Genomic DNA, 10,063 nt, shown 5'->3' on the forward strand with positions numbered 1-10,063 from the left:
AATTAAATGCAAAAAAAAAAACAACAAAAGAAATGAAACAAAATAAATGCTGACCTTCGATTCAAGACGTGAATTTCTATTTCATTCCTTTTTATCTCCATTTTGATTAGGAGCTGAGGTAGCTAAGGAAAAGGTGAGGATGAAGAGCGATGTTTATCACTACTTTTAGATTTATTAATATCTGAGAGCTCAACAGGACCAGAATCACACCTCTTTTGATTTTTTTCCAGGTTAATAATTGATCAATCTTTTGCCTTATCCTGCCCCTTACTTTCATTCTTTGTTCATCTGTTGTTACCTTGCTTATTTGAATGATCTGTAATAATAGTAGTGATTTAAAAAATAAACAAGTTTTAAACTTGAAGTTTAAAAACCAAGCTAAATTATATATACATAAAACTAATCAAATAATTCTTTTAAATCAGAAAAAAATACAAGTAAATAATTTAAAAAATAAAACAAAATTGGTTATTATACCAGTAATAAGTAAAATAATATATGTGTGTTAATATGCCTGCAATGTAACACTATGTAAATTGTATCTGTTAAGCAAGAAATTCTACCAAAATAACAATATTAAAAATTTTATTTGCTTCACTTATTTAATATCGCCATTCCCATAAGATTTTAATGCAAAACTAATAAAGTTGTCAATGTCATTGTGGAAACATTATATATTAACATTTAATAGATCTGATAACAAGCATGAGAGTGGATAAATAATAAAAATAAAAAGCTGAACTTTCACAACTCAGACACTGTGAGATGGAGGATATTGTTCTACGTAATACAGTGATATCAATAAGATATGTAAAAACATAACTTCTAACTCTGCCGTGAGCATTTTATTTTATATTAAAAGTGGCAGAAGCATTTAGAGAATAAAACTTACATATTTTTCTTAAATATAATTTTAAACGTCTTTGATCACTACTATATTAAAGAAAACTAATATATATAAGGCTTAATAATCATCATTTAAAAGTCAAATCATTTTAAATTAAAACATCTCTACCTCATCTGATATTTCGGATAGATAGTTACTAACAGTTTAGTCATTGACTGTTTTATTTAACCAAACTTGAATTTATTTTTTTCAGTAGTAGCGATCGTACGCACTTTGTGGTTGTTTTTCAAATTGACTTCCAGCATTAAAATACATTCATCTTACGATACTGAGTGATACAATGTGAAAAAGAGAAGTACACAAAAAGCAAATATGTGCACAGACAAGAACGGCCAATAATAAGAACTAGCTGAGTTGAGAGAACTAGAATATTCGGATGCCCAAATTTAATATGCGTCGCACCAAGGCGGAAAACCCCGGATCAAACATCGGCAGTCGAAACAAAACTGCACCAAGAACCTCATCCTTTTAACTCTACAGCGAAAGTCATGGTTGACAAGGCAATAGCACACCTGCAGAAGCTCAACCCATTTTCTCCTGAGGATCATTCTTTCTTGTAATAATTTGACAATCCAAAATATTACAATTTTAGAACCTTACAGTACAGTACATTACAGTAACTAAGCGAGGCACATCATGTTTTTTCCAAATAAAGTGATTAAGTACTATAATTGTATGTATATATATATATATATATATATATATATATATATATATATATATATATATATATATATATATATATATATATATATATATATATATATATATATATAGGAAAGAAATTGTGCTAAGGTAGAATTGATGAAAAATTTCCTCTTTGTAATTGCATATCTACTTTAACATAAAGGGAAGAAGGGTAAAAGACGTCTTTTAATTAGTCTTCTGCTAAATAGAAGATAGGTTTCAGGAGTCTAACGCTTTTTATTACAGCAGTATTATATTGTATCGTTCTAATGTTAGATAATATCATTTTGCTAAATGGGACCTGGGACCTTTTCCGAGAATTAATTCCTTTTCTCAAAAGAACAAATACGATTTGCAGTGAAGGGGAAAGGGCACAGCTGCATGTAGCTGCTTGTTAACACTTTCAGTACATTGCACTTCTATCTTATTTAGCTGTTTCCTCTACTATCTTGTGTCAGACTCAGTGGCGTACCGGGGAGAGCAGAAGGCCCCTCTAAAATTTAAGTGATGGGGCAAACAATGTGTTTCCCCCCTCCTGAAATTTACTTCCAGAATTTAGACACTCACAAAAGAATAAAGTCAAGTAAAATCGGTCATTTAAAAAAATTTTTTTTTTTTCAATTTTGAAGCTATTTTTCCAATAGAAAACTCTACATTCCTCTAAAACTTAAGCGAGGGTTGAATAATGTGCTTTGCCCCTTTTGATATTTAGTCATTCTCCAAGACGAAGTTAAGTAAAATAGGTAATTTCAGAGAGAGAAAAAGAAACTATTCTTTCTCAACTTTGAAGCTATACACCAAGTAGGAAGTAAAATAAAAGTAGAAAAATATTTTATTTCAATTTTCACTCTATTTTCTTCTGAAATAGTAATGAGGGGGTGAGCAAAGTGTTTCCCCCCTCCTGAAATTTACTTCCGGAATTTAGACACTCACAAAAGAATAAAGTCAAGTAAAATCGGTCATTAAAAAAAAATTTTTTTTTTTCAATTTTGAAGCTATTTTTCCAATAGAAAACTTTACATTCCTCTAAAACTTAAGCGAGGGTTGAATAATGTGCTTTGCCCCTTTTGATATTTAGTCATTCTCCAAGACGAAGTTAAGTAAAATAGGTAATTTCAGAGAGAGAAAAAGAAACTATTCTTTCTCAACTTTGAAGCTATACACCAAGTAGGAAGTAAAATAAAAGTAGAAAAATATTTTATTTCAATTTTCACTCTATTTTCTTCTGAAATAGTAATGAGGGGGCGAGCAAAGTGTTTCACCTCTTCTGCAATTTCAACGTGATCAAAAATTATTAAAATTGGTAATTAAAAAAAAAAAAAATTCCTCTTTAAATCTATTTTCTAAATAGAAAACTTTCTTTTCCTCTGAAATAAAAGTAGGGGGGGGGGAAGTACCTTCTGAAATTTAGACAATAATAGAACAAAATCAAGTGAAAATGAAAATTTTAGGGAAAAAAAATTGTCTTGTTTTAAAACTTCGCTATTTTCCAAATAGAGAACTTCATTTTCCTCTTCAATTATACTGAGGGGTTGAAAACTTTCTTTTGATATAAAAGAAAGGGGGGCAAAAATGTGTTTTGTAATTTCTGAAATTTAGACATTTGCAATAATAAAGTCAAGTAAAATTTGTTATTTTTTTATTAAAAAAAATTTTTTTGAAGCTACTTTCCAAAAAGAAAATTTTAATTTCCTTTTATATTAAAGTGATGGGGCGAAGAATCCTCTTGAAATTCAGACAATTTCAAAAATAAAGTCAAGTAAAATTAATATTTAACTCTTATTTTCGATTTTAAAGTTATTTTCCAAATCGTAAACGTTATTTTCCTCTGAAATTTAATTGAGATAGAAGATAATGTTCTGAACATCCTTCTGAAAGTGCGACATTCGCTACAATAAAGTAAAATAGAATTGATTATTTCAGAAAAAGAAACTACTTTTTTCCCAATTTACTGGCGATTTTCCAAATTAAAATAGAAAACTCCCCTCCCCCCAGGAGAAAAATACTTCTGTTTCATTTCAATTTTTTTCTACATATGACAACTTTTAATCTATTAAAAAAAATTTAAAACTAAAAGAGAAGAGCACAAAAATAAATAAATAAAACAAGTGTTTAGAAAACTAAAATAAATACCACTCTTTTACCATACCCTGGATCCAGTAATGAAATACATCCTACAAATACCTCCCACAGAGTTGACCAACAGTTATCTGACTCCTCAAAAAATAGCCATCTCCTTTTATACTATGGGAAAATGTCCTTTGGCTTAATTCAGATATAAATTTTTGGTTAGCTTTTATTTTGTTCAATTTTTGAAATTAAAATTTAACTTTAATTAAGAGTAATTAAAATTATTTGCAACTATCTGCAAACATAAATCGTGATATCAATAATTCTCGTTCTTAATAAAAATTTTCTTTGGAAAACAAAAAGTAAATTTTTTTCTAAGGAGGTAAGGAAACGTTTGCATTTACTCATTTAAAAGTTGTATATTTATGTACTGTTTGATTTGTTTTGAACAAAAATTAAGTGTATATATATATATATATATATATATATATATATATATATATATATATACAGGGTTATTCATAATTCCCTCCGCCTGTAAACGCCATTTTTCTTCACTACAACTGGCTTCAGTGGTACATGTTACTGTCATCTACTGGCAACTGCTTAAATTAAAATTTGAATACTTTAGGAATAATTTCATAGGCTCTTTTTTGCCATATTCATCTTTGTTTTTTTACTATAACGCTTCGAAGCCCCAGAGGGAATAATGAATAACCCTGTGTATATACATATATATAGATAAATATTGTGAGTAGGATGTAAATTCTAATCATAAAGAAGCTTACAAAATAAAAGTGCAAAAGAAAAAAAAAACGAATTTTATAGAGTAATAAAAATTTGAATTAAATATTTTAATAAGAGAAAATTTATAATGTTTAAACAAAAACCAAATTAAAGAAATTTTTTATCGCTTTCAGATAGGGTTGGCAAGGTTTAGGACAGAATGGATTAATCCACGGTTTAAACCCTGGTTTAAACTGTCCTGTCCAAAACCCTTTTACTCAAATTATGTCACAATTTTATTTGAACAATATTTAAGAGGTAAAATAATCATAGAACTAATAACATATTGATAATTAAGTATACTAGAGAATATTTGTTTTTAAAAGTATAATGTTTTATTAATATTGTTTGACTCTTCAATTTAAACAAAGGAAGATTATTCAGTAATCAAGTTCAATTGGTCCTCTCATTCAACAGTACATAAATGAAGTTTGGCCTTGCCATACAGGTTAAAATATTAGGGACTAAGTGCTTGGTTCGTCATAAACAGGTTTTTTAACCAAAGTACTATTCAAGAATACTGTTATTTCATTCATTCTTTTAGCATAGTGGTGATACATCACTATTGTCAGTAACTGAAACTGATGTTATGCCCTTCAAAACTGTTAATACATTTTTCAGTTATTTTGTATTTTCAATTTAAACTAATATATTTATATTTAAAAACAATTTTTTTAAAAATTAAAATAAAAGGTTGATTTTTAAACAAATTTAGTATTTTTTTTAAAAAATTATTATTTTTTAATATTGTATTATTTATTATTATGCAAAAACATTATTTATCAGTATTAAAAGCATATTTATATTTAAAGGATTAGGTATTCACTTTTGTTGTTCAATGAATTGTGGAGCTTCAAAAATTATAAACCTTTTCCTATTATATAATATTATTTTCTTTTAATAAGTTATAGTAAATTGCATAAAAAATATCAAATATTTATTGATACATGTAATTATTATGTGTACAATGGTTACACCTATAGAATTTTTACCAAAGTTCAAGGTTTTGGACACTTTAAGACAGTTTTATCCAGTTTAGGACAGTTTTACCCAGTTTAAGACAGTAAAACCCACGTGTCCTGTTCAAAACCAGTTTAGGACGTCCAAAATCCCAACCCTGCTTTCACAAAGTTCCCGCAGGCCACACATCAACGGTAGGCAGGCCGCATGTGGCCCGCAGGTCATAGGTTGTGCACCTCTAAAATGAGGAATTAAAAAAGTATTCTAATACTATTAAAAGTAGCATCACATAAAGAAGGCAAGATTTACCATAATTTTTTTTCTAATTAGCCATTTTAGAAGACTTGTTAAACATAATGAGAAAAAAGTACACATTATGAATTGAAAATTAATATTTAAGGAAGAAGGAAACGAGAATCACACTTAAAATGTGCTTAAGATGTATAATAAAATCAGCTTGATTGCTTGCAGAAATAATAATCAAATTCTTTCTTCCTAATGTTAAATCTTCTTTGTTTTCTCCATCAACCGAATAAGTTTTAATGCTTTCAGTCCTTTGCAGTGATCCTTTTGATCAGAAAAATATTTTTAATTTTTTATTGCTTAAATTTGCAAACTTAATGATTGGGTCGCAAGTAAATAAGATAGTAGGTGGCTTTCCCAAAATTTGTAATAAATTACTTTTTGTTAAAAATTTAAAACAAGGGATAAATCTTTTGATTTTGCAGTAAAAAATTTTAAGAAAAAAAATTCTTCATAAAAACTTTTATAGTTGAGATGAGAATTGATTTATTGAGGTTGCAACAGTAAATGTGGGTAGGGTGAATATTCAGTGGGTAGGGTATTTACTCTTGTGTTGCGTAAATATCCAAAATCAGGTAAGAATATTTTGTTTCTTTGAAAGTATGCAAACAAGATCTGTCTTACTTAAAGTTCTGAGCATAATATCATTTTTAATTTTCACAAATAAACTTGAAACTTATATATCAGTTTCAGAATATATACCTTAAATAACTATAAATACTTAGTACATAATACAATACTGCATTAAAATGATAAACAATGCATAAAATTAATGTTGAATAAAATGATACGTTGTTGCATTAAAAAAGAAATGTAAAAAGGTTAGCAATGTGTAATAAAGTAGACATTATATTAAATCATTTAAATTGTTTGTGCACTTTGAAGATAAAATAATTTTTTTAAATGCAATGGGATTAAATGCAAAGCAAAGATAGAAAATTCTAAAAATAGAAAGGTAGTTTAATTAATAACTAACCATCAAATCAGCTAATCTGTTTTGTTTTTGACTACCAGTGATACCACCATCAATTTTTTCATATTTGTAATCTTCAGCCTCCAAAATGATGTTCTATATTTTTGTCATCTAGAAAGAAAAAACATTTTAAATTAAGTGCATAAATAGGCACAGTTACTAACATGAAAATAACAATCCGAGGGTTTTACAAAAATATAAATATCAAGCAATTATCAAGTCATTTATATAATATTCTAGAAAAAGGAAATTTTAGAGATTTTATAATCATTTAAAAGAAACTGGTATTTTAAATTTGCTGCACTGCTTTTAGTTAGCAGTTGTCTTTAAATGAATTATAATACTACTTGTATTTATTATTTTAGAAATAATGACTGGAGACAAAAGAACGGTTGCTGTCATGTGGACCTCAGAAGGAAAACAAACTAGAGTAGTTTTAAGGTCTAGAACAGGGTTTCTTAACCTGTGGTTCATGGACCACATTAGGGTCCATGACCCACGGACCCCTTAGGGTTCCATGGGTCATATTTTGGGGATACGCCGACTACTTTTAATACGATTGGATCAATAATATTTAAATAACATTGATCTTTTTGTTCTAAAAGGTGAGAATACATACATATTTGAAACTAGGTGATTAAGATACCCCAAATTCAGTGCAGACCGTCTAATATCCCTGTCATATTTTTAACATTCTCCACCAACCGGCTTTCAGTTTGCACCATCAGGGGCAACCGATTACGTCCGATTTGCTATTTTCATAATCCTCTATCAACCCCTCATTTTTTATGAGCTGTCCCTTTGCCCTTTCTTTTTAGATATGACACCAATTCTCCACAATATGAGGAAAAGAACATTCGCAAACCATATAAAAATTTAACATTTTTACAATTGAAAGAAAGTAAAGTACAAATAATTGATGGTTTTTGCAATATTTTTTTTTTACAGAGGGTGGTCTGTGACTTCTTAAAAAATTTTAAAAAGGGTCCATTATACCAAAAAGGTTAAGAAACACTGGTCTAGAATGAACATTGCAAACTTAATATCTTAGCATAAAAGTTACAAAACAAAGAATTAAAGGTAATATTTCAATTAAAAATAGCAATCGGAATTCTGAAAAATATCATTGTTCAGAACACTTCAGATTAACAAAATTTAAGTATTACACAATAAATGCAAATTTACTAAGAAAATAAATGAACAAAAGATCAAGGTCCTTGAATATTAACCACAGTCTTAAGCTATTTAATGAATTATTTCGATTTTTATCTCTTACATTAATAATTTCTACCTTAGTAAATTTCTTGTTCACTTTCTTACAGAATAACAAATTACTTATTCATCACACTATACAAATTACTTATTTATCACTTCAAAAGAAAGGAGAACATTTTTAATAAATTTGAAACTAAAACTAGCTCTAAAAGAACAAGTGCAGAATCCACCTAAAAAAAGCAAAAATTTATAAGTTTTTCGATCTTATGATATCCATATACAATTTTTGTACACATACCTTTTACCACAGACTCCTCCTTAAAAGTAATCAAACAGTAAGTATGACGTTTTAAATTAAAACGGCTACTCGAAATAATAATATATTAAATTTAATAATAAATTAAAAACGCTTAAAACTAATTTCGTTGGATTTAATTGACATGTTTACATAATTGCATATACATGCAAATAAATTCATTGGGGTGATAATAATTCAACTTCAACAATTCATCCACAAGGAACATCTAGCAGAACAGGCACAAGGGCTTTCACACCAGTTACGATTCATTCAAAAGGCACATTCAACAAAACAAACAACAGAACTTTCACACAAATTAACATTAACAGGGCAATTACATTCAGTTAAATTGATTCATTTACAAGGCACATTCAACAGATCAAGCAAAAGAGACAGCCAAATAATATGCAAATATGTAACTAAGTCAACTCATGCAAAGAACTTAGTGCCAAAAATAATATTATTTATATTAAAATTACAATAAATGTCGTCAACATGCCTAAATACTCGAGCATGCGACCTTTCATTAGTTAACCAGAAATACAAGTAGCCGTGAAATTAAAAAAGATTGTGCACCCTGAAATAGGTAGATACTATTAAAAAAAAGAAATGCATTTCTATTTTAATTGAGTTCTTTAATTTAAATATCCAAACTGAAAGCAAATTTAAATGGTAAAAATAAATTATTGGTTTAAAATCAATTTTCAAAGATTGTGCGAAAATATTTTTACGCTTTTAGCTTACTTTTTTTCTATGACGTTTTTAGTTTTCCTTGGAATTCAAATTTTATAAGGGGTAAGATAAAAGCGGGCAGCAAACTATTAAGCAAACATCTTTAAAGGGAGCAGAAATAAGAATAAATTGCTTTATTCCATTCTAAGCGAAGAGGTAGCTTGTCGAATTTCACTTTTACCCTGGATTTTATTCCAAATATTCCTATTTACTGGTATATATAAGTCCCGCAGTGGACGGATCGTTAAGACACGGTTCCCAGCAGATCACCGAAGTCAAGCATCACTGGCTGCGGTCAGTGTGCGGGTGGGTGACCACTTGGATCAGTCTGCGTAGGGACCGAGGGTGTGCGGTATTGGTCCTCGTTAAACTGTGCTACCGTAAAGTGCTCGACTTCGCGCGCAGGTCGTCGGGCTACCGAAGCGGGGGTGCCATCCCCTCCGCAGAGGATCAAAATTGTGATGGCCTGTCTTCGGATCATCCTCCGGGATGTTTCCCAGACCGTCGCCAATAGCCCATTGTGCAGCTCTAGTGCGACGTAAATTAACAACAACAGCAGCAGCTCTAGTGCGACGTAAAATGAACAACAGCAACAACCTGGTATATATTTCCTATTATACAGTGGACAGGAAAACCCTGGATATTATTATGCGGCGTCCTTCTCTGTTAAAGGGGATACTACCTTATTGGGATCTGATACGCCAACTACAATCGCAGTGGCACCAAATTGATTTTCAACAGGAAAAATAAAAATAAAAAAAAAACATGTAGATGTTTGCCCGGAATTGGCTGCAAAATTTAAACTTCGAGTAGGTTTTTTTTCTTTGACATTTCTTTTAGTTTCTCACTGCCCTCTGCCCCGACGTTGCAAGGACTTGGCAATTATTCGGCTACAGATCACTGTACAGAAATCTTCCCCTACCTAAATTGCAGTGGAGTTGATAGTTCAAATGTTCGAATATAACTCCAATTTTCCTAAACAACTCGTAAACAATGTTTGACTGAAATAAAATTTTCGTCGATTCCCTGAAAAATATTAGTTGCTAAGATATCACCTTTGATTATCGTTTTTGAAACGTTATCAGTATTCAATTGATAATAAAAATTGCTAATCTAATACTAAAAACCTCTT

General features: G+C 29.5%; 1 long non-coding RNA gene across 14 annotated transcripts in view; it reads right to left on the reverse strand.

The window, feature by feature from the left end:
- Positions 1-8,911, reverse strand: part of LOC147809952 (uncharacterized) — a 39,649-nt gene extending 30,738 nt beyond the window's left edge. For 8 of the 14 annotated variants that reach the window (XR_015433932.1, XR_015433931.1, XR_015433936.1 and 5 more), the window contains exons 1-3: positions 8,200-8,911; positions 6,690-6,797; positions 55-316 (exon numbers count right to left, since the gene is read on the reverse strand). This is a non-coding gene — a long non-coding RNA (uncharacterized LOC147809952). Of the gene's footprint in view, positions 1-54; positions 317-1,015; positions 1,397-6,689; positions 6,798-8,199 lie in introns of those variants that run through there. The other 6 variants (XR_015433941.1, XR_015433940.1, XR_015433937.1 and 3 more) reach the window with 4 other exon arrangements.
- Between the last annotated feature and the right edge of the window lie 1,152 nt (positions 8,912-10,063).

Source organism: Parasteatoda tepidariorum, chromosome 5, assembly GCF_982258835.1.
Source record: "Parasteatoda tepidariorum strain Cologne lab strain chromosome 5, Ptep-v5.0, whole genome shotgun sequence".
Lineage (NCBI taxonomy): Eukaryota > Metazoa > Arthropoda > Arachnida > Araneae > Theridiidae > Parasteatoda > Parasteatoda tepidariorum.